Here is a 25155-nt window from a genome sequence, read left to right as displayed (position 1 = left end):
TGCTCCTTCCTTCTGTCCTGTGTTTGGCAGGGGCCGGGGGGGTGGGAAGGCACACCCAGTTTCCTCCTTGGAGGTTTGGGATTCATGTGCCATCCTTACCTAGATGTTCCCAGTGGCACTCTGTACACCACTGTCCCTCTTGCAGGGGGAGCTGGGCTGAGCACCATATCCAGGTAGCCTGGTCCTCCCACAGCTGTGGGCCATTACTTGCAAAGCATCATTTTTCACAGGGATGCTGGGCAGGAGCTCTGTACACCTCTAACCTGGCCTGACCTCCCATCCCCTCAGGCTCATCCGTCTCACCTATACAGAGCCACGTCTCAGCCCTCATTGCCCCCGTGGTCTGGGGCAATGAGGAGCTCCGAGCAGCCCTGCCAGTGCTTCTGGCCCCAGGTTTCCTGTCATAACATGGGAGCCCCAGCCATTTCTAGAGAGGCAGCATCTGTTCCCCATTCAGCATTATGCCCAGAAATAAGCCCCTTTTCCTCACCCAGTGGAGAAATGGGGTCAGAGCTGTGGCTGCTGTCTGTCTGGGGAGACCTCACAGGGAGGTGCTATCCGACCAGCCGCTTATTCTCAGACCTGCCTTGTGGCTGAGCATAGGTAGTGCGTGACATGTGTGTTTGTGAGTCTCACGCCAACACTCCTCCAGGCCTGGGCCTTCCAGAGCCACACCTTGCTCTGCTGCCGGACCAGCACTGCACTTGGGTGCCAAGTGCCCTCTCCTGAGCCTCCAAGTCCTGGCACTAGTTCTTGCCATGCCCCTTCCCCAGGATGTGGTGTGGGTCCAGGGGGTGGGGCCGGAGGGCCAAGGAGCGCACTGACCAATTGGTTTACCTCTCTTCCAACCTCCCAGGTTTCAAAAGCTTCTCCCTGACATCCATGGAGCCGCAGGTGCTGACCAACTCGTGTGCCAAACTGCAGATGGTCCACAGCATTCCACTGACCAACAACAAGGAAGGTGTGTCCGTCCTCCTGTGCACAGGGCACCTGCAGGGAGGGCAGGCAGCTGGCCCGGGGGCTGACCCCCACTTTTCCTGTTAGCACTTTTGTTGGGACTAATGGACTTTGGTTCGGAAGGAAGAGGTGTGCTTGTTAGGGCCTCTTGTCTCCTCCCAGGAGTGAATGAGATGGGTTAGGAGCGGTTTCTCCCTGAGTAGCTGCTGCTGGGTGGTTGAGGAGACGCTCGGTTAATCACGTTCCTAGTCACGAGGCCTACAGCAGACGCTCCTCCGATGTTCCAAGCCTTGATCCGGCCCCACTCCCATCCTCCCAGCCCTCCCTCCTCCAGCTACTTGCTGGTTGGCACTTTGGGTCAAGCCAAGTTTTGCGTTCACTGTTGCACGTATACTCAGTCACACACACAGCACATGCTATGCACACCTGTCCACACACACCTCATCCATGTCCACATCATCCCGACCCCTTCTGCTGTCTTTGGAACATGATTACACTTTGGGTCCCTGGTTTGCCTGTGTCGTGAACCCAACTGGACCCTGAGATCCCCAAGACAGAAATCATGATGGGTATGTTTTTGGCCCGTGACACTGGCTTGCCTTGTGCTAGGCGGATGGCAGCTACGCCGTGTCTCCGGGATGGTTGATTCTGAAGCAGAGTTAGCCTGTCACCTGCCTCCCTTTCCCGGTACAACAGACGCTCACCTCTTTGGTCTCTTGTACAGATGATGAGTGTCCAGGGCTCTATGGGTTTCTGAATGTCATCGTCCACTCAGCCACTGGATTTAAGCAGAGTTCACGTAAGTACTGGTGTGAGGAGGAAGGTTCCACGGATTGAGCCAGGTTCTCCACCCAGGAAGGACTAATCAGCCAGGGTGTGGGGAAGCAGGGAGGTTGTTCAAATCACCACGGGACACCTTTGATCACTGGCCGCGGTGGAGCGTTGGTGCTGGTTGATGCCTTCTGGGTGTGGAATTGTTTTTCCTGGAGTGGCCTTTGCCGTCTCCTGAGTCTGTCTCAGATCCTGGGAGCTGGTGAGCTGACCCTTGCAGGTGGATCGTGTGATCACAGGGGTTTGACGAGGAGTTTGACAGGCAGCAGCTGGAGTGTCCAGGAGTCTTGGGTCCAAGCCAGGAGGGCAGTCAGCAGTACACTTTCACCCCACAGCAGAGCAGATTTGGCTGCTCTGTCAAGCTGGATGAATAATATTCCTTTTTCTTCTATTTTTCTGAGATGAGGTCTCGTCCTGTCACCCAGGCTGGAGTGCAACAGTGCTATCTCGGCTCACTGCAACCTCCACCTCCCAGGTTCAAGCAACTCTGCCTCAGCCTGCCAAGTAGCTGGGATTACAGGCACGTGCCACCACACCTGGCTAATTTTTTGTATCTTTAGTAGAGATGAGGTTTCAGCATGCTGGCCAGGCTTGGTCTTGAACTCCTGACCTTGTGATCCACCTGCCTCAGACTCCCAAAGTGCTGGGATTACAGGCGTGGGCCATTGTGCCAGGCCCCCAATACTCTTTTTTACCTTGCCCTCTAAGTGGGGTTCTCCCCCAGCTGCTGGAGCCCTCAGAACAGTGAAGACCTGGTAACACATCAGTTACACTATATAAGTTTCTAGAGGCCAGGAGCAGTGGCTTATGCCTGTAATCCCAGCACTTTGGGAGGCTGAGGCAGGTGGATCACTTGAGCTCAGGAATTTGAGACCAGCCTGACCCAACATGGTGAAATCCTGTGTCTATTAAAAATACAAAGATAGCTAGGTGAGGTGGTGGGCACTTGTAATCCCAGCTACTTGAGAGGCTGAGACGGGATAATCACTTGAACCCACAAGGCGGAGGTTATAGTGAACCAAGATTGTGCCACTGCATTCCAGCTTGGGTGACAGAGCAAGACTCCATCTCAAAAAAAAAAAGTTTCTAGAAACAGCAAAATGTGGAGACAGAAAGCTTACCAGTGATTGTTGAGGGATGGGGTTGGGAGAAGGAACTTACTGCCGATGAACCCAAGGGGACGTTTTAGCTGAGAGCAGTGTCGTGAAAAGATTGTGCTGCTGTTTGTGCTTGTGTTTAAATTTGCTAAAAATCCTCAAACCTTACACTTGGAATGACTGAATTATATGACGTGCAGATTACACCTCCATAGCGTTGTAACACACATAATCTTTCCCCTGGTCCCCGTCTCTGGTGGCCTCATAAACGCTGGTGTTTCCCTCATGGGCCTTCCTCCATCCCTGCCTCTCCTCCCAGGTCCTGTCTGTGAGCAGTGCAGGATGACACCGTACGCTGCCCTGCGATCCCAGGCTTGTCTCTCCTTGCCTCTCTGTTACCTTTCTTTCTGTCCCTTCAATGTCCCATGCACTCAACCTTGCCTTCCCAAACCAAACCTATTATTCATGGCCCCCAAACTTGTTCCTCTTATGTCCTGTTCCTTTGAGGGGCACCACCATCCACCCCTGTGGCCACACCAGAAACTGCGGTCCACTTTCCCTCTGTTAAATGCCGTTCTCCATCAGTGAGGCTTCTTGATCGTCTCTGGCTGCCTGGCCAGGCCCTGGCTGTGGCCTCCTCCCTGGTTGTAGCTCTGGATGTCACTGCAGAAAGGGTCCCCACCACCAGGCCTCTCCATCCTCCTTCTCAGGTGGTTTTTCTTTTTTTCTTTCTTTTTTTTTTTTTGAGACAGAGTTTCGCTCTTAATACGCAGGCTGGAGTACAACGGCACTATCTCTCCTCACCACAACCTCCACCTCCTGGTTTCAAGTGATTTCTCTTGCCTCAGCCTCCCGAGTAGCTGAGATTACGGACACGCACCACCACACCCAGCTAATTTTGTATTTTTAGTAGAGATGGGGTTTCTCCCTGTTGGTCAGACTGGCCTCAAACTCGCAACCGCAGGTGATCTGCCTGCCTTGGCCTCCCAAAGTGCCGGGATTACAGATGTGAGCCACTCAGGTGGTTTTTCTAAAATACAAACCCCACCCTGCCACTTACTGCCCACAGCCCAGCCCCACTCTCCCCAGCCTCGTCTCCCTCCCTTCTTCCTGCACCCCACGGCTTTCCCAGCACCGAGCTGCTTCCTATGCTCCACAGTGGCCTAGGATGCCCTTTGCCATCACTCTTTGCCCAATAATACTTAGAGCGGGGTCTGCTCTGATTGTAGGAGTTTCCCATATCCCCCAGGATGGCTGGCCTCTGCCGTGGCGTCACTATGGCTCACATCCCCTGTGTAACGATGGCATGTACGCCTCTCTGTCCCCACCAGTGCAGGGCCCTTCTCATTGTAGGGGCTTTAGCTGTGGTTTGTGGACTGACTGCGTGAATGAATGTTGTGGGAGGTCCCGTTTCCCAGCTGCACTCAGGGGAATTTTACAGATCAGGCAGGAGTGTCGCATGAGGTGCTGGTGTTCATGCCAGAACCCCATTTGGTGTTTTATTTTTAAAAAGAAAGTTAAAACCTTTTTTTTTTTTTTTTTTTTTCCGGATTCTTCAAATAACACCTGCTCTTATAGACCATGTGGGTGATGTGGAAAAGAGCTGCCACCTTCTCCATGTCCCTTTCTTCCCACAGAACTGTACTGCACCCTGGAGGTGGATTCCTTTGGGTATTTTGTGAATAAAGCAAAGACGCGCGTCTATAGGGACATAGCTGAGCCAAACTGGAACGAGGTGAGGAGCTGATTCTACAAGGGCCCAGCCTGCCAGCCGGTCACAGGATGTTGTCCACTGGAGAGAATCTAAACCTTCAGGGGCTCCCTGAGGGCTTCCCCCAAAGGCAATGCTGCTGAATTCCAGAAATCTCTTGGAATTCAGGGCCAGGAGGTGACGTGTCTAAGAGATTTTATCTCCGTGTTCCTAACAATCTTACCCACCCCCGTCATCAAAAGAAGCAGTCTAGGCCGGGCGCGGTGGCTCAAGCCTGTAATCCCAGCACTTTGGGAGGCCGAGGCGGGTGGATCACGAGGTCAAGAGATCGAGACCATCCTGGTCAACATGGTGAAACCCCGTCTCTACTAACACAAAAAATTAGCTGGGCATGGTGGCGCGTGCCTGTAATCCCAGCTACTCAGGAGGCTGAGCCAGGAGAATTGCCTGAACCCAGGAGGCGGAGGTTGTGGTGAGCCGAGATCGCGCCATTGCACTCCAGCCTGGGTAACGAGCGAAACTCCGTCTCAAAAAAAAAAAAAAAAAAAAAAAGAAGCAGTCTATTTTGCTCAAGAAGTGTTTTCAGGGCCGGGAGGTGAGGAGTCTAAGAGATTGTATCTCCCTGTTCCTAAGAATCTTACCCACCCCTATCATGAAAAGAAGCAGCCTATTTTGCTGGAGGTGTTTGTTTGGAAAGAGACTTGAAAGGGCTTTTTGTCTGCCTTTGTTATCGCTTACGTTTACTTGGTAGTTTCCATAGTGTTTTTCCACAGAAGTTGGAGTGAGCTCCCATGACCCTCTTGGCTTCCGGAAGCCTGGGCTCTGCTGGTAGGGCTGGGACAGGTACTGCAGGGTCCTGCTTGTTTGTCTCGGAGTGTTGGGTTTATATTGTGTGTCGCTGTGCCTTCCTCCACCTTGGAGAGCTGCTGTATGAGTCACTTAGCCATTTGGCCCTGCCCTTCTGGGAGTGGGGGAAAGATTGCAGCGAGGCCAGTATTGACTAAGTCCCCAGATCCATAAGAGGTGCCATTTCCCAGCTTCTGCAGCAGCTGTGACCTCGACGGTCTCATTCTTGATGGTGCAGGTAGAGACAGCTGGGCCTGCAGAGCTGCCTCCCACCCCGTCTCCTGCAGAGGAGGAAGCCTGGAGCCCCCAGGCTGCTTGGTCTACATGGGTCATGAGGCTGGTGGAGTGAACAGTGGGGCTGGAACCCAGGTCTCTTTTCTCAGTATCCACTACTCTTTGATCAGTTTAGATATGTTGTTGAATAGTATAAGGGCACAGGAGCTCAGTAAAATTACCTAGTTGTTGTAGCTCTGGACATCCCTGCGAAAGGGCTGAGCGGCAGCTATGGTGTGCGGGGGATAAGAGCCACATGGGATCCGTCGAAGAAGCCTTTGCAGAGAGCAAGAGGACCATGGCCCAGCAGAGACAAGAGAGGGGTGCCAGGCGGTGTGTAAAAGGTTCAGGTGCCAGGCAGTGACGGGAGCTCCAGGGAGGTGTGAAGGTGTGAGGGTTAGATTGCAGCAGGTCACCTCCACCACCCTCACTGTCCATGAAGGTCTGGGCTTGGGGACACTTACATATTCCTGGCACACACACACACACACTCACACCCATTCAGGTTCAGAAATACCTGCTGCTTTCTTCTCTCCTCACCCTCCTCTATTTCCCCACCAAGAACCCATGTGGGCGCACACCTCGGTGTGAAGTGCAGATTCACCAATGGCACCATCAGGGTGACGGAGTAGAGAGTTAACACCACACACCCACGGCAGACAACTTGAAAGCCAGGGGAGCAGTTTTTCCTCCAAGTCACTCCCTCTCCCTCCCGTATCATCCCCAAGGATCACTCTGTTTCCTTTTAGAGTTCATTTTTTAAGAGCAGTTAAGGTTCACAGCAAAATGGAGCAGAAAGAACAAAGAGTTCCCGTATACCCCTGCCCCCCACTTCAGTTATGGACATCCCACACCAGAGTGGGGTATTCGTTACAGTTGATGAGCCCACAGTGAACCATCATTATCACCCAGAATTCATAGTTGACATTAGGTAGAGTTCATTCTTGGTTTTACACATTTTATGGGTTTTGACAAATGTAGAATGATGTGTATCCACCATGATATCTTACAGAATAGTCTCACCACCATAAAAGTGAACCCACATCGATAGATCATTATAATCCAGAGTCCATAGAAATATCTTTTTTGTTCTTGCTTTTTGAGGGAGAGTCTCCAACTGTTACCCAGGCTGCAGTGCAATGGCATGATCTTGGCTCACAGCAGTCTCCACCTTCCAGGCTCAAGCAGTGCTCCCATCCCAGCCTCCCAAATAGTTGTGACTACAGGCACGTGCCACCATGCTTGGCTAATTTTTTTGAATTTTTTTTTTTAAATAGAGACAAGGTCTCACTATATTGCCCAGGCAGGTCTCATGGGCTCAGGTGATCCTCCTGCCTTGGCCTCCCAAAGTGCTGATATTACAGGTGAGGTTTCAATTTTTTAAAGCTCCCCGCAGTGCTCAAACTCTCCCTTTCCAGAGAAAGCACACCCTTTCCTCATCCCTCATGTTATCCTCTCCTGCCTCTGCTTAGGGTTCACTCTTGGGGAAAGTGCCACTTGAGAGATTCCTTTTTGTATGGGGCTTGTAACTGACTGGTCCCTGCCCACGGACGCTGCTTCTCAGGGTGAGGTCCCTGACACCTGGAGTGTGGCCTCTGAAAACCTTCAGGGCAGGATGCAGCATGATAATCTGTGACCACATAACCCCTCGCGGGAGACATCCTGCCACGCTTTGCTATTCCGTGCCACTCTGGCGTACATTTCAGATCCTTGGGAAATGTTCACCAGTAGGAGCTAGAAGGGTAGTTAAGGAGGGGTCACCCCCCAGATGTGCCTGTGGTGAGCCTTCTTGCTTAGCGGGTGCAGGAAGGAGGCCCAGGTGCACGCACCTGTGAGGTAGGCGCAGCTGGCTGGGCTCCTTGACCTGCTCCAGAGCTCATTATTTTCTAGCCACTTCACTGTGTTTTGTTCACTTCTTTCTGGTTTAGTCTTGAGAGGTGTATCTGTCCAGGAATTTATCCATTTCTTCTAGATTTTCTAGTTTATTTGTGTAGAGGTGTTTATAGTATTCTCTGATGGTAGTCTGTATTTCTATGGGATCAGTGGTGATATCCTTTTTATCACTTTTTATTGTCTATTAGATTTTATTGTCCATAGCCAGGTGGCTATGGCCTCTAGGGTCCCTTGCAATGGATATGCCGCCCATCCTCAGCCCCTCTTTAGGCCTGGTGCTGTGCTCAGCACCGTCTGTGTGTGTGTGTGTGTGTGTGTGTGTGTGTACGTGCACATCCACGTGAATGTGTGCAGACATCATGAGGTGTGGTCCCTGCTCTTAGGCAGCTTGCCTTGTGGCTAAAAAGCATCCCCCGAAGCAAGGGATGAAAACACAAGCCCACATGCAGTGGCCCTGTATGGAGTGAGATGGTGGCTCCCTGACCTGGCTTCACTCCAGAACTACCTGGGGTTTCTAATTATGCAAATCCTAGGTCCCACCCAGATTATGAGTCTAGTTCTCTGCACGTGGAGACTGGGAAGGTGTATTTTTAACAAGACCGCCCCCCGCTCACCCAAGGTACCGCTCATTCACCCAGCCCAGCCGGTGATCTTGGCATACCCAGGAATGCTGATAGAGCTTGTGCTCCCTGTAAAGCAGGAGACAAAGCCTTCATGAATGGTGCATGTGTGGGAGGGGCAGAGGGAGGAGGGGGTGCTGTCCCCCAGGCAGCAGGGCTCTGGGAGCAGTGGGGCCCTGGGCCCCAGGGTGTCTGGCAGGCACCCTTCTTACTCTACCTCTCTCAGTCTTTGATGGAGATGCTGGCTGCAGTTGGGCTTTGCCTCTGACTAAGGTGGGGAGAAGTGGCGGGTATGGGCTGAAGCGTTGTGGGGCCTCTGAACAGACCCAGGGCCTCTGCCGATCATGGCTCCCATCAGGACCTGAACTCCCGCCATCTTGTATGTGTTCTCAGGGTGTGAGCCTCCCCAGTCCCACCAAACCCTGTGCTCTTCTTCCCTGTTCCCACAGCACATGGGACCTCATCAGAACATGGACCTTGCTCTGCCTTGTATTGGTTCCTGGGTCTGTGTCTTTCTACTCCTAGCTGACCGTGTCCTCCAAGACAGCAGAGGGCCACATTCTGTGCCCTGGAATTATGCCTAGCTTATGGTAGATGACACTGATGCATTTTGAGTGGGACTAATCATCGCTTCAGGCATCATGTAAAAGGTAATCAAGGGAAGCCAACATGCCCAATTACCTACTCAAAGAACAGGAGCACCGTGTAAGTACCCAGGGCTCTGGACACCCTCCTCAATCCCTGCTGCAGTGTGCTCCCCTTGGGCAAGAATCAGGAGGAGAATTGTGTGGACTCAGAGGTCCTGGGGACCCCATTACTGCTATGCACACTTGCACGAGGCCAACATTATTATGACGTCCTACATTGCTTTTGTTGAATGGATACCTGGGAGCAGTGGATTTGAAGAGAGGCTTTTCTTCCAGGACTGCAGGCTGACAGAAACCTCATGAAACAGGTAAGACCCTATGTGTCAGGCACATGACATGGGATGCCACTTAAAATTTTCCTCATAGGTCTGAGAGACACATGTTATCCCTGCATAGCAGATGAGGAAAGCAGTAAATGGCCAAGTAGGTACAGGGGGACACTAAAGCACAAGTGTGCAGGGTGCTTCCTGGAGGCAGCAAACAGTTCTGGAAGAAACACACACTCCAGCCAGCAGCTCAGTGCACCTTCCCTCTGGTTAGCAGCGTGTGGGGCTGTCACACCACCTCCTGCACATTCTTTGGTGTCAATATCAACCCAGAGCTCTTCCCTGACTTTTAAAAATGGTTTCCTAGTTTTTCCAGCCACTTCCTTTTGCACTTGGTCACTACATTTAAGTAAATAAAGACCTTAAAAATCTAAATGATGGTGGCTGGCTGATGAGAACTTCGAGAAACATACACAAGTCTCAAGACCCAAATTGATCAAGCGAAAGAAAGGCTATCAAAGACTGAAGAGCAACTTAATGAAATAAAGTGTGAAGACAAGATTAGAGAAAAAGGAATGAAAAGGAACAAACAAAACCTCCAAGAAATATGGGACTATGTGAAAAGATCAAACCTACATTTGATTGGTATACCTGAAAGTGACAGGGAGAATGGAACCAAGTCGGAAAACACATTTCAGGATATTATCCAGGAGAACTTCCCCAACCTAGAAAGACAGGGCAACATTCAAATTTAGAAAATACAGAGAACACAACAAAGATACTCCTCGAGAAGAGCAACCCCAGGACACATAATCATCAGATTCACCAAGATTGAAATGAAGAAAAAGATGTTAAGGGCAGCCAGAGGAAACAGTTGGGTTACCCACAAAGGGAAGCCCATCAGACTAACAGCAGACATCTCTGCAGAAACCCTACAAGCCAGAAGAGAGTGGGGGCCAATACTCAACATTTAAAAAAAAAAAAAAAAGAATTTTCAACCCAGAATTTTACATCCAGCCAAACAAAGCTTCATAAGTGAAGGAGAAATAAAATCCTTTACAGACAAATAGATGCTGAGAGATTCTGTTACCACCAGGCCTGTCTTACAAGAGCTCAAGGAAGCACTACATATGAAGAGGAAAACCTGGTACCAGCCACTGCAAAAACACCAAAATATAAAGACTGATGATACTATGAAGAAACTGCATCAACTAATGTGCAAAATAACCAGCTAGCATCATAATGACAGGACCAAATTCACACATAACAATATTAACCTTAAATGTAAATGGGCTAAATGCCCCAATTAAAAGACACAGACGAAAATTGTATAGAGTCAAGACCCTTCATTGTGCTGTATTCAGGAAACCCATCTCATGTGCAAAGACACATATAGGCTCAAAATAAAGCGATGGAGGAATACTTACCAAGCAAATTGAAAGAAAAACAAAAGCAGAGGTTGCAATCCGAGTCTCTGATAAAATAGACTTTAAACCAACAAAGATCAAAAAAGACAAAAAAGGGCATTACATAATGGTAAAGGATCAATGCTACAAGAGCTAACTATCCTAAATATATATGCACCCAGTAAAGGAGCACCCAGATTCATAAAGCAACTTCTTAAGAGATGTATGAAGAGACTTAGACTCCCACACAATAATAGAGCCTTTATCTTAGAGACCTACAAAGAGATTTAGACTCCTACACAATAATAGTGGGAGACTTTAACACCCCACTGTCAATATCAGATTAATGAGAATGAAAATTAACAAGGATATTCAGGACTTGAACTCAGCTCTGCACCAAGCATCCTAATAGACATCTACAGAACTCTCCACCCCAAATCAACAGAATATACATACTTCTCAGCAATTCTAATTTGAATACATCAATTCTAAAATTGACCATATAATTTTAAGTAAAACACACCTCAGCAAATGCAAAAGAACAAAAATCAGACAAATAGTCTCTCAGACCACAGTGCAATCAAATTAGATCTCAGGATTAAGAGACTCACTGAAAACTGCACAACTACATGGACACTGAACAACCTGCTCCTGAATTACTACTGGATAAATAATGAAATGAAAGCAGAAATAAAGATGTTCTTTGAAACCAATGAGAACAAAGATACAATATACCAGAACCTGTGGGATACAGCTAAAACAAAGGAAAATTTATAGCACTAAATGCCCACCGGAGAAAGTGTGAAAAATCTAAAATCAATACCCTAACATCACAATTAAAAGAACTAGAAAAGCAGGAGCAAACAAATTCAAAAGCTAGCAGAAGACAAGAAATAACTAAGATTAGAGCAGAACTGAAAGAGATGGAGACATGAAAAACCCTTCAAAAAATCAATGAATCCAGGAGCTGGCTTTTTGAAAAGATTAACAAAAGAGCTAGACCACTAGCCAGACTACTAAAGAAGAAAAAAGAGAAGAATCTAATAGACAATAAAAAATGATAAAAAGGATATCACCACTGATCCCGTAGAAATACAGACTACCATCAGAGAATACTATAAACACCTCTACACAAATAAACTAGAAAATCTAGAAGAAATGGATAAATTCCTGGACAGATACACCTCTCAAGACTAAACCAGAAAGAAGTAGAATCCCTGAATAGACCAATCACAAGTTCTGAAATTGAGACAGTAATTAACAGCCTACCAACCAAAAAATGCCCAGGACCAGATGGATTCATAGCCGAATTCTACCAGAGGTGCAAAGAGGAGCTAGTACAATTTCTTCTGAAAATATTCCAAACAACAGAAAAAGAGGGACTCCTCCCTAACTCATTTTATGAGGCCAGCATCATCCTGATACCAAAACCTGGCAGAGACACAACAAAAAAAGAAAATTTCAGGCCAATATCCCTGATGAACATCAATGTGAAAATCTTCAACAAAATACTGGCAAACTGAATCCAGCAGCACATCAAAAAGCTTATCCACCATAATCAAGTCAGCTTCATCCGTGAGATGCAAGGCTGGTTCAACATGCACAAATCAATAATTGTAATCCATCACATAAACAGAACCAATGACAAAAACCACATGATTATCTCAGTAGATGTAGAAAAGGCCTTCAATAAAATTCAACACCATTTCATGCTAAAAACTCTAAATAAACTGGGTACTGATGGAACGTATCTCAGAATAATAAGAGCTACTTAGGACAAAGCCACAGCCAATACCATACTGAATGGGCAAAAGCTAGAAGCATTCCTTTTGGAAATTGGTACAAGACCAGAGTGCACTCTCTCACCACTCCTATTCAATATGGTATTGGAAGTTCTGGCCAGGGCAATCAGGCAAAAGAAATAAATGAAGTGTATTCAAATAGGAAGAGAGGAAGTCAAATAGTCTCTCTTTGGAGATAACATGATTGTATATTTAGAAAACCCCATCGTCACAGCCCAAAAACTCCTTAAGTTGATAAGCAACTTCAGCAAAGTCTCAGGATACAAAATCAATGTGCAAAAATCACAAGCATTCCTATACACCAATAATAGCCAAATCATGAGTGAACTCCCATTCACAATTGCTACAAAGAATAAAATACCTAGGAATACAACTTAGAAGGGACGTGAAGGAGCTCTTCAAGGGGAACTACGAACCACTGCTCAAAGAAATAAGAAACAGAGTTAAAAGGAAGAATCGATATTGTGGAAATGGCCATACTGCCCAAAGTAATTTACAGATTCAATGCTATTCCCATCAAGCTACCATTGACTTTCTTCATATTAGAAAAACTACTTAAAATGTCATATAGAACCAAGAAAGGGCCCGTATAGCCAAGACAATCTTAAGCAAAAAGAACAAAGCAGGAGGCATTATGCTACCTCACTTCAAGCTATACTACGAGGGTACAGTAACCAAAACAGCATGATACTGGTACCAAAACAGATATATAGACCAATAAAACAGAACAGAGGCCTCAGAAATAATACCACACATCTACAACCATCTAATCTTTGACAACCCTGACAAAAACAAGCAACAGGGAAAGGATTCCCTATTTAAATGGTGTTGGGAAAACTAGCCATATGTAGAAAACTAAAACTGGACCCCTTTCTTACACTGTATACAAAAATTAACTCGAGACGGATTAAAGACTTAAACCTAAAACCATAAAAACCCTAGAAGAAAATCTAGGCAATACCATTCAGGACATAGGCATGGGCAAAGTCTTCATGACTGAAACACCAAAAGCAATGGCAACAAAAGCCAAAATTGACAAATGGGATATAATTAAACTAAAGAGCTTCTGCACAGCAAAAGAAACTATCATCAGAGTGAACAGGCAACCTATAGAATGGGAGAAAATTTTTGCTCTCTATCCATCTGACAAAGGGCGAATATCCAGACTCTACAAGGAACTTAAACAAATTTACAACAAAAAAGAACCCCATCACAAACTGGGTGAAGGATATGAACAGACACTTCTCAAAAGAAGACATTTACTTGGCGAACAAACATGAAAAAAAGCTTATCATCACTGGTCATTAGAGAAGTGCAAATCAAAACCATGATGAGATAGCTTCTCATGCCAGTTAGAATGACGATCATTAAAAAGTCAGAAAACAACAGATGCTAGAGAGGATGTAGAAAAATAGGAATGCTTTTACACTGTTGGTGAAAGCGTAAATTAGTTCAACCATTGTGGAAGACAGTGTGGTGATTCCTCAGGGATCTAGAACCAGAAATATCATTTGACCCAGCAATCCCATCACTGAGCATATACCCAAAGGATTACAAATCATTCTGCTATAAAGACACATGCACACATAGGTTTATTGCAGCACTATTCACAATAGCAAAGACTTGGAACCAACCCAAATGCCCATGAATGATAGACTGGATAAAGAAAATGTGGCACATATACACCATGGAATACTATGCCGCCATAAAAAAGGATGAGTGCATGTCCTTTGCAGCGACATGGATGAAGCTGGAAACTGTCATTCTCAGCAAACTAACACTGGAACACAAAACCAAATACTGCATGTTCTCACTCATAAGTGGGAGTTGAGCAATGAGAACACATGGACACAGGGAGAGAACATCATCCACCAGGGCCTGTTGGAGGGTGGGGGGCTAGAGGAGGGATAGCATTAGAAGAAATACATAATGTAGATGATGGGTTGATGGGTGCAGCAAAGCACCATGGCACGTGTATACCTATATAACGAACCTGCACATTCTGTACATGTATCCCAGAACTTAAAGTATAATAAAAATAAATTAATTAAAATAAATTATAGTGCGGAGTAGAAAAAAATCAAAATAATGTCCCTAAAAGAAGTACAAAAGTAAGAAAAAAAAAAACCCCAAATTCGAAGGAAATAAATAACACAGTTCAGAGCAGAAATAAATAAAATATCAATGAAACAAAACTTTGGTTTTTGAAAAGATAACAAAATTGACAATCCTTTAGCTAGATTAACCAAAAAATGAGTGAAGATTTAAATAAAATCAGAGACAAAAAGGAGACATTACAACTGATAAGACAAAAATTTAAAGGACCATCAGAGATTATTATGAGCAACAATAGCCAAAAATTGGAAAATCTAGAAGACATGGATTAATTCCTACACAAATATAACCTAGCAAGGTTGAATCATGAAGCAATAGAAAACCTGAACAGACCAACAAGTCACAAGATAGAGGCAGTAATAAAGAAACTCCCATCAAAGAAAAACCCAAGACATGATGGCTTCTTCAGATGTCTACCAAACATCTGAAGAACTAACACCAATTCTTCTCAAACTATTCCAAAATATTGAGGACGATGGAATACATCTAAACTCATCCTATAAAGCACGATCTTGATAGCAAAAACAGACAAAGATACAACAAAAAAGCAAACATCCCTGATGTTTATAACAATATATTATGAAGATAATTCATGACGATCAAGTGAGATTCATCTCAGGGATACAAGGAGGGTTCAACATATACAAAGGAATAAACATGATACACCACAATAATAGATTCAAAAACAAAAAGCATAAGCTCATTTCAAAATATGACAAAAAGTTATAAAATGCTACAAACTTGCACAATAAAAACTCTCAACAAACTACGTATAGAAGGAACATACCTCAAAACAATAAAGGCTTTATATGTAAAACCCACAGCTACCATCATACTGAACAGGGAAAAATTAAAAGCCTTTCTGCTAAAATCTGTAACAAGACAAGAATGTCCACTTTCACACTGTTATTCAACATGGTACTAGAAGTCCTAGCCAGAGCAATGAGAAAGGAGAAACAAAGAGCATCCAAATTGAAAAGGAAGAAGTAAAATTGTCCATGTTTGCAGAAAATATAATCTTATGTTTAGGAAAACTTAAAAGACCATGCCAAAAGGCTGTTGGAACTGATAAATGAATTCAGCAAAATTGGAGGATACAAAATCGATGTATAAAAATCAGTAGTATTTCTATATGCTGTCAATAGCAAACCGTCTAAAAAATAAATTAAGAAAGCAATCCTATTTACAGTAGCTACAAAAAAATACTTAGAAATAACCTTAAAGTGAAAGATCTCAACAATGAAACTATAAAATATTTGTTAAAGAAATTAAAAAGGACAGGAAAATGGAACAACATCCCATGTTCATCATTGCAAACATCAATACTGTTAAAATGTCCTTACTACCTAAAGAAATCTGCAGAGTCAATGTCTATCAAAATATCATTCTGTATTCTCTAAAGAAATAGAAACAAAAATTCCATTTCTATGAAACCACACAAGAATCAGAACAGCCAAGGCAACCCTGAGCAAAAAGAACAAAACTGGAGGTATCATATTACCTGACTTCAAAATATATTACAAAGCTATAAACAAAACAGCATGGCACTGGCTTAAAAATGGACACACAGAGCAATGGAACAGAATACAGATCCCAGAAATAAATACATGCATTTACAGTCAACTCATTTTCAACAAAGATGCCAAGAATATACATTGGGAAAAGAATAGTCTCTTCAATAAATGGTGCTAGGAAAAATAAATGTCCATATGAATGTCTGAATGAAACTAAAGCCCCATTTCTCACCCTATACAAAAATCAACTCAAAATTGATTAAACATGTAAATGGAAGACCTGAAACCATGAAACATCTAGAAGAAAACATAGAGAAAACACTTCAAAACATTAGTCTAGTTAAAACATTCTTGCATAAGACCTTAAATGCGTAGGTAATCAAAGCAAAAGCTGACAAATGGGATTATATCAAGCTAAAAAGCAAATGCACAGCAAAGGAAAAAATTAACAAAGTAAAGAGACAATCTACAGAATAGGAGAATGTATTTTCAAACTCTTCATCCAATAAGAAATCTATAGTCAGAATATATAAGGAACTCAAATAACTCAATGGACTGAAAAAAAAAAATCAAATAATCAGATTACAAAATGGACAAAAGGTCTGGACAGACATTTCTCCAAAGAAGACATACAAATGGCAAACAGGTAAATGAAAAAATTATTAACATCACTAATCATTAGGAAAATGCAAATCAAAACTACAATGAGATATCATTTCCCCTATTAAAATGGCTATTATCAAAAAGATAATAACAAATGCTGGCAAAGGCATGGAGAAATGGGAATGCTGTATATACTCTTCGTAGGAATGTAAATTAGCACAGCCACTATGCAAAACAGTATGGAGGTTCCTCAAAATACTAAAACTAGAATGACCATATGATCTAGCAATCTCACTGCTGGGTATATGTCCAACATTTGTATTATCTGGAGGTTCACATCTGTGTCTTCTGATTAGAACTGGTTAAATTCTGCTGGCTCTCCATAAGCTGAGAAATTGTGAATTACATCCTGACTGTTGTGCATGTTGTGTTGTGTGTAGACTGTGGGTTGCCATTGTGTTGTGTGTAGACTGTGGGTTGCCATAATCCTTGGGAGAATGTTGATGTTTCAGTTTCTGCAGGAAATCAACCTGTTTAGGTTGAGACTGCAAGTTCTGTCTCTCCTGTGTGTGGTAGTTCCAAGCTGCGCTCACTTCATAGAGCTTTTTTACACTGGTTTGGGTCTTTCCACACGTGTAGCTCAAGGTGAACATAAGACTTGGGTGGTTTCATGCTCAGAATTAGCAGATCCCTTCTCCAGCTCACTCTGCTCTGGAATCCTTTCCAGCTCCATTGGGCTCCTTTCTGGTTCCTCTACCACACCCTGCGACCTTTCATTTACATCCAGAGTCTTTCGGTAATTGTACTTTGGATGTGTCCAGTTAATATATTTATTTTTAAAGTCTCTGTAGGCTAGCTCCAAAGTCTGGGTCTATTCTGGTCTGTTTCTATGTACTGAGTTCTCTAAACTGTGGGTCAACTTTAACATTTGCTCATACTGCTAGCAGTTTTTCATCGTACACTGAATATCTGGGATCTGTTCCAGGAAAGGCCATGGAAATTTGATCTCAGTTCTTTGAAGAGTCAAATGTCTTCCAGTTCCTGCCAGAGTTTTGACTGCTCATCAGTGCCTTCAAACAGTTGTTTTCTAACATCCCAATTTCTAACTCTTCAGTAGCTTTAATGATGCAAGCTACCCCATGACCATCAGGAACAGTATCGTCTTTCTGGACTTAAGAAAGCTTCCTTCCTATTTTCCATCTCCCCTTGGAATTTGGCAAACAGTGTTTGAACTTTTCTGTAGAAACTACTATGAGATATTGTTCATTGCCCTCTCACTACCTCATCCACACAAGCAAAACAAAGACAGAGGATGGCACAGCATGGCCAAGGGTCGGTGGCAGTGCTGTTCCCAAGCTGTAGACAGTTCTTTCTCCTCCACTGTGCCATCTCACTACAGCACACGACCATCAAACACTGATCATCTGCTGATGTAGACTTACTATGTGCCCTGGCTGTGTCCTCAGTATCTTAACACAGAAATCCACAACATAACATCCAGAACATCTTAACACAGGAATCCATAACAAGAGGCACGCATCCCCAAATGCTAGGAGAGAGAACATGAAAAACTGCTGTGGTGATACAGAGAAGAAATCAACTCCTGCTGGAAAGGCTAACAGGAATTTCACAGAGAAGGGAAGAATGCAGAGAGTGGACCCTCACTGCTCATGCAGGTGGAGGTATTTACCTGTCTTTCTCCTTTTGCTTCAGCTGTGTCATGGGAGTGCAGCTGGTGGTGGCTGTTAACATAACAAGCCTTCCACATAAAATGCGGTCTGCAGACGAGCTGCACTGGCACCATCAGACTGTGTCAGCAAGCCAGGACCACAGGACCCACCCCGGGTACACTGATGAAAACAAGCATCTCAGCAAGCTCCCCGGGTGTTCCACATGCATGTGAAAGTATTAAGGACACTAACAGGAAGCACTGCATCTTTCACAAGAATGATGACTGTGAGACCTCAGTTCTCTCTGCTCAGGCATTCATACATGCAGTAGAGGAAAAGGGGCACGGGAAGAACCACAGGTAACATGGACTGGGCATCTGCCACCATGCACTTCATGTGTGTTCCGTCACCTTACACTCATCAGTTGTTTCCGTTCTGAAGATAAGGAAGTTGAAGGCCAAAGAGGTTAAATTAGTGGCCAAAGATTACAAGAAAAGTGGCGGAACCTGAATTTGGCTGATGCCAAGCCTGTGCCATGCTTTCCACTGCACTGTACTGCCTATCCCTGGTCTGGGACTCAGGAGAGGCAGGTACTGCTGTGGTTCTGCCACTAACTAGTTCAGTGACCTTGGTTAATTCATTCTATCTTTCTAGAACACAGATCTTCATGTATCAGTTGACGGAAATGGAACTGCTGAAAGTTTACAAACGAAGGAATCATGTTGCTTCAGGAAAGTGGGTGGTGGAGGCAGCCTTCAGACTGAGTGTAGGAGCCTCTGCTGTGTGACAGAAAAAGGATTAGGAAACCAGGGGAGAAACAAAGTGTGGGGCAAAGAGCCCAGGACAGATGTGAGGACACCTGGGTTCTAATCCTGCCTCTACCATTTGATAGCTGTGGGCCTCAGGTGCTTCACCTATAAAATGGAGAAAAATGATCTTTCTGGCTCTCTCTCATATGTTTGAATGGTTCAAGTGATATTATGTATGAAAATATTTTCACAGATGTCATGAAGTGATCTATTAACATAGCCATTTCTGTCTGCCTTCATTTTCACAGCATGATGTAGGTATTTCTAAACTAACCAAGGAACGTGACTGTGATCTGTGTGCCGTGGTAGCAATGGAGCACCAGCTCTGGCCAAGCCCATCCCCTCTGCACATTTGCCTGCTCCCACACTGGGAATAACACGTGATAAAACTGGTGCAGGCTCTGCCCCTGTGAGAGAGCCAGTGGTGTCAGAGAAGCAGAGGTCATGGCTACAGAGCATGGAGTCCCTGTGAAACCATCTGTGGTGATGGACATGCTGCCTATCTGTGCTAGTCACTTCGGTGGCTACTGAACACTTGACTTGTGGCTACTATAACTGAGAAACTGAACTCAAAATTTCATTTAACTTTAAATAGCCACGACTGCAGCTACTATGGAGCAGCACAGCCTACAATTCAACTGAGCCATGCATCTGGGCATCACTCTTAAGGTTTCATAGCTGTCCTCTTAAGGCCAACACATAAACCAACTTTGTGATTGCAGTTCTGAAACTCTAGCCTCTAATGCTTTTTTCCCCCAATCAAACAAAATTTTCATGGCCTTTCACAGTCCGACCTGTTTCCTGCTTTCCTACACCCACAACCAAGGTACATGGCTGTGTTCATCCCTGCTGCTGTGGCTGCTCAGCCCCCTAGCATAGATCCTTGTAGGCCTTGTAGGTTCTGTTGAGGAGTATGGACAGGTCCTGGCAAGCAAGCCCGATGAACAGTGTGCTCAGCTTGGGGTACAGCAAAGTACCACCTGTCCATGTAACCTCTCTTTCTTGCCAACACCACAGGAGAGTCTGAGATGCCATGGAAGGACAGGCGGGAGAGCTGGGGTTCAGTCTTGGGGGACAACTCCAGCTACATTTGTGCAGGGCCTCCAAGAATGCAGCTTCAGTTGGCAAGCCTCACTTCACCCAGCCAGCCTTAGCTTTGAGGGAGGCCATGACAGAGGAGCCACTGTGGAGGAGGCAGGTGTCGGCACTCACCACTGCAGAGGCTGTCTTGCCTGGGGGCTGGGACCACAGTGCTGGACCGTGGGGAGCCACACTGTCTGGAAGTGGAGTAGTCATGGCCCAGGGCACAATGAGACCTCCAGGCTGCTCCAGGTCAGGAAAGAGGCAGAGCATCGGCTCCTCAACCAGGATGGCCAGGAGGCCCCATCCCTCCTCTGGGAGGATAAAGGGGGCGGGCATGTGAGAGGGAGAGTGCTGATGCTGGATTAGCTCCTCTGTCTTCATGTGTTTCTGTCTCTAGCAGAAACATAGACCCTTTCTCCTCCACTGGAAAAGCATTCATGTTGCAGGTCTTTTGGAGCTACAAGGCCATTGATTCTGTTAGCAGACATCCCACTCACCAGGAGACCTGCATGGGATCTCATCTTGGAGTGCACATAGCTGTCAGTGGAGCCACCTTCCCAGAGCCCTCCCAGATGTTTCTGTTGCTCACTGGCAAAACTTGTCCTGCCCAGCATCAGAAACAGCTGGAGAGGAGCAGACACTCCCGGGGAATTAGCCAGCTGAGGCTTCTGCCTCAGGCCATGAGGTGGCACAGCCAGAAATAGGCCAGATGGCAGGGGGCAGAAAGAGAACTCTGCCCCCACTGATATGATTTGAAGAACCCTTAGAAAGCCACCATCAACACCACCCAAACATGACCCCACTAGTGATCACATCATTTGAAATTACACCTGTAGACCTTCATTTCTTTTGAACAAGAATTTATGCTGTTGGGATTTTTGATTGCTGACAGTATGTTTTTATTTAATCTGCAAACACAGACTAAAAACTGTCTATGTACCTGGCCTCTATTAGGTAAATGCTTGGGCCGTGGAGGTAACAGCATCAGTCACAGTTCTCAAAAGCCAATGGGCTGGACAAGGAAGTGCCTATGATGGGACCATGCTTATAATGGAAACAAGGGCCAAGTGCTGTGACACCCAGAAGAAAGCCAGTCCACGGAGTTTCAGAGAGAACATGATATTTGAGCAGGGTCTTAAAGTCTGCATGTGAGTTTGAGTAGAAGTGAAATCCATTTAGAAGGAACAGCATAAGCCAAAGCAAAGAATCCTTTTCCCACTCACCTTTTATCCCTGTCATTTTCCCCCTTATCAAACTTCCTTTCCATGACTCTATTATAATCATACCCTTGCTTCTCTCTCCATTCCTCTTATTTATCTGGCAAAACCACAGCCCCTGGCTGAGCCTAATGCTTTGCCTACTCCACCTGTTCCCATTCAGCTGTGCACAGCTGGAGAGAATCACATAACCATGCTGCCTGGCCTCATTTTAACTTCAAGGGGCCCTGATGTGACCCAGTGTCCTACCATGTTTATCTAGTTCAGGGCTTTCTCCTGCTGTTTGGCAAAATTTCTGAACTTCTCTCCCTTTAAACTTCCAACACCCTATTTCTTTGTTTCTTATTCCAAAATAAAATATAAGCAATCCAAAGAGAATCTGCACCTGCTTCGCCCCCACACCCACCAACCTGCCTGTGCCTGTAGCCCTGGACCTTGTCACTGGGGAACACAGAGAGTTTATCCATTCTAAGCCCAATCTTCTTGCATTTGTGAACACCCTCTTGCTCACAAAGGGACATCACTTCAACAGTCCTCCACCTCTACTAGGATCGTTCCCATCAGGACACCAACTTCTCCCATCTTAGAAAAAAAATTAAAAGTTTGGCTTCAGCCTGCATTCTCTTCCAACCATGGCCCAGTTTTTCTACCCTCTTTACCTTAAAACTGTGAAGAGTTTCCCAGCTGCTAATCTTCATTTCCTCTTCTCCTATTTGTTTTGTGAAATCACTCTAATTGGGCTCCCCTTCTGCAGCACCAAAATGACTCATGGAAGGTCCCAAACACTTCAACGTTGCTACATCAACTCCTGAGCCTCTTAGCCTCCCAGCACAACCCATACCCAACAAGCCTTGGATTGAAAAAGATTGAAGATTGAGGCATAGCCACACAGGATAGAGCTGAGGAACATAAAAATAAGTGCTACTTATTTATAGTCACCTGAAGTCTTGCCCAGGCTGCTGCTTTCAGATTCTGTTTGTGCATGGTGCAGGTGCATGTATATACAAGTAGTGTGAGCACAGCAAGGGTACTGATAGTACTCTAACTGGTGTTTACTCTCATATTGTAGGGTTTTTATGCTACTGCATTCTTTGATTTTGTGTAAATTATGCAACTGTATTTCCATATATTAAGTTTATGTATTGACCTTAAACTCTGTGATCTTGCTATATTCACCTAGTTCTGGTAGGGCTTTTTTTATTGCATTTTAGATTTTGGGGTACATGTGAAGAACATGCAAGATTATTGCATAGGTCCATACATGGCATGTGATCTGCTGCCTTCCTCCCCATCACCTATATCTAGCATTTCTCCCCATGCTCTCTCTCCCCAACTCCCCATTCCCCGCTCCCTCCTATTTCCCCCCGACAGACCCCAGTGTGTGATGCTCCCCTCCCTGTGTCCATGTGTTCTCATTGTTCAACACCCGCCTATGAGTGAGAACATGTGGTGTTTGATTTTCTGTTCTTTTGTCAGTTTGCTGAGAATGATGGTTTCCAAGTTCATCCATGTCCCTACAAAGGACACGAACTCATCATTTTTTATGGCTGCATAGTATTCCATGGTGTATATGTGCCACATTTTCCCCATCCAGTCTATCATCGATGGGCATTTGGGTTGTTTCCAGTCTTTGTTATTGTAAACAGTGCTGCAATGAACATTTAGGTGCATGTGTCCTTATAGCAGAACGATTTATAATCCTTTGGATATATACCCAGTAATGAGATTGCTGGGTCAAATGGAATTTCTATTTCTAGGTCCTTGAGGAATTGCCACACTGTCTTCCACAATGGTTGAAGTAATTTACACTCCCACCAACAGTATAAAACTGTTCCTATTTCTCCACATCTTCTCCTGCATCTGTTGTCTCCAGATTTTTTAATGATCGCCATTCTAACTGGCGTGAGATGGTATCTCAATGTAGTTTTGATTTGCATTTCTCTAATGATACGGTAGGGCTTTTTGAAGCAGATTTCTTAGAAGTTCCTATGTATGCAATCATGTCTTTTGAGAATAAAGACAATTTTACTTCCTCTTTTACAATCTGTATGCCTTTCATTTCTTTTTAATGCTTGTTACACTGACTAGACCCTTTGGTACAACACCGCATAAAAGTCATACACACAGACATCCTTGCTTTGTCATGATCTTAGGGCAAAACGTTCAGTATTTTATGATTTAGAATGATGTTAGCTGTAGGTTTTTCATAGACACAGCTAATTTTCTATGGTTTGTTGAAATTTGGTCACATACTCTTTTGCATCTGTTCGATGATCAGGTGATTTTTCTTCTTTATTCTCTTAATGTGATAAATTTGACTGGCCTGTTTTCCAATGTTAAGCCAACTTTGCATTCATCCTATAAACACCTTGGTCATAAAGTGGCAGAACCAGACTTCAAGCCCAGCAACCTGGTTTCACGGGCTCTGCTTGTTCTCTCACCAGTATCGCTCTACGTGTAGAATTTGGGCTGAGGGTAGAGGAGAGAAAATAGTGATGAAGATGGCTCTGCAAAGATAGTTGGGCCGATAATGGAATACAGTTTCCCAAATCTGTAAGCAGATCCTTGAAAGCTGTGGATTGCTCAGCTCGTCTTCATCCACCCAACAGTTTCTTCCAGTGCCTGTAATTTACTGAAAATTCTTCTGCATCCATGTTGTGTATCAATATCATTACACTCCCTAGAAGCACACTGCTGAAGTATTTCCTTTAGCATTTCCAATATTATGGGTTGTCTGGCAATATATTGTCTTAGTTTGTTGTTGTTGTTGTTGTTGATCTGATGCTCTGAGAGTGTCTTTGCTTTGCCTTCATATTTTAAAACAGAATTTTTCACTGGACAGAGAATCTAGGATGATGGCACCACAGACTGTGTCATGGCCTGTGTTCTCCATGTCTTCATTTCCTCACCTGAGAAATGAGAACAGTACTGTGCCTATGCTATCAGGTTGTTCTAAGGCTATGAAGTGACTCAGATAAAAGCCTTGGTACTGTGCCTCACACCTAGCAGGTATCCAATAAACTCTTAAAAACAAATGCATGCCTACAGTGATGAGATTCTGTTAGACAGACTCTATAGGATAAAAGCCACAGCTCTTGGTCTCCAAGAGCCTGAAATATTTCTTTTGGCATTTCTTACATTGTATGCTTTCTGATAACAACCCTTCTTAGCTTTTTAAAAAATATGACAATGTTTTCATAGTGTCTTCATTTAAAAAGAAAATTGCACTGGGTGTAGAATCTCAGATGACGGTTTTCTTCCTCCAGAGCTGTTGACACATCAGTGTGCTGTCTTCTGGCCTCCACTGTTTCTGATCAAAGCTGGCTGTCATTCTGGTACAGTGTGTATTACCCCTCTGGCTGCTCTTTTCTTTTTCTTTTTGAGATGGCGTCTCGCTCTGTTGCCCAGGCTGGAGTGCAATGGTGCAATCTTGGCTCACTGCAGCCTCCACCTTCCAGACTCAAGTGATTCTCCTACCTTGTTTTCCTTACCATTGTCTTTAGCAGTCTGATTATGATGAGCTTAGGTAAATTCTCCTTTGTGTTTATCCTGCTTGGAATTAGCTGAATTTCGAGAAGCTGTGGGCTACTGTGTATGACCAAATTTGGTGAAACTTCAGCTAAAATTTCTTCAAATATTTTTTCACTCCTCTCCCTCATCTTCCTTCTGGAACTTCAGTTATACATATGTTCAATTTCTTGATACAATCTCACAAAGTGTCTATTCATTTTTCAATTCATTTTTTCAAGCACGATAAATAGCATGAAATAATAGAAATATACCCAAGTATGTCAG

At 44.7% G+C, this 25155-nt stretch overlaps 1 pseudogene; it reads left to right on the top strand.

Annotated features, from left to right (window-relative positions):
- Nucleotides 1-25077, top strand: part of LOC105708091 (breakpoint cluster region protein-like) — a 197487-nt pseudogene extending 172410 nt beyond the window's left edge.
- The last annotated feature ends 78 nt before the right edge of the window (nt 25078-25155 follow it).

The sequence above is a fragment of the Aotus nancymaae genome, unplaced genomic scaffold (genome assembly GCF_030222135.1).
Source record: "Aotus nancymaae isolate 86718 unplaced genomic scaffold, 86718_ANA_hifiasm-v0.15.2.pri h1tg000049l, whole genome shotgun sequence".
NCBI classification, from domain to species: domain Eukaryota; kingdom Metazoa; phylum Chordata; class Mammalia; order Primates; family Aotidae; genus Aotus; species Aotus nancymaae.
Note: the sequence above shows the minus strand (reverse complement) of the source record. Positions and strands in the feature narration are given on the sequence as shown.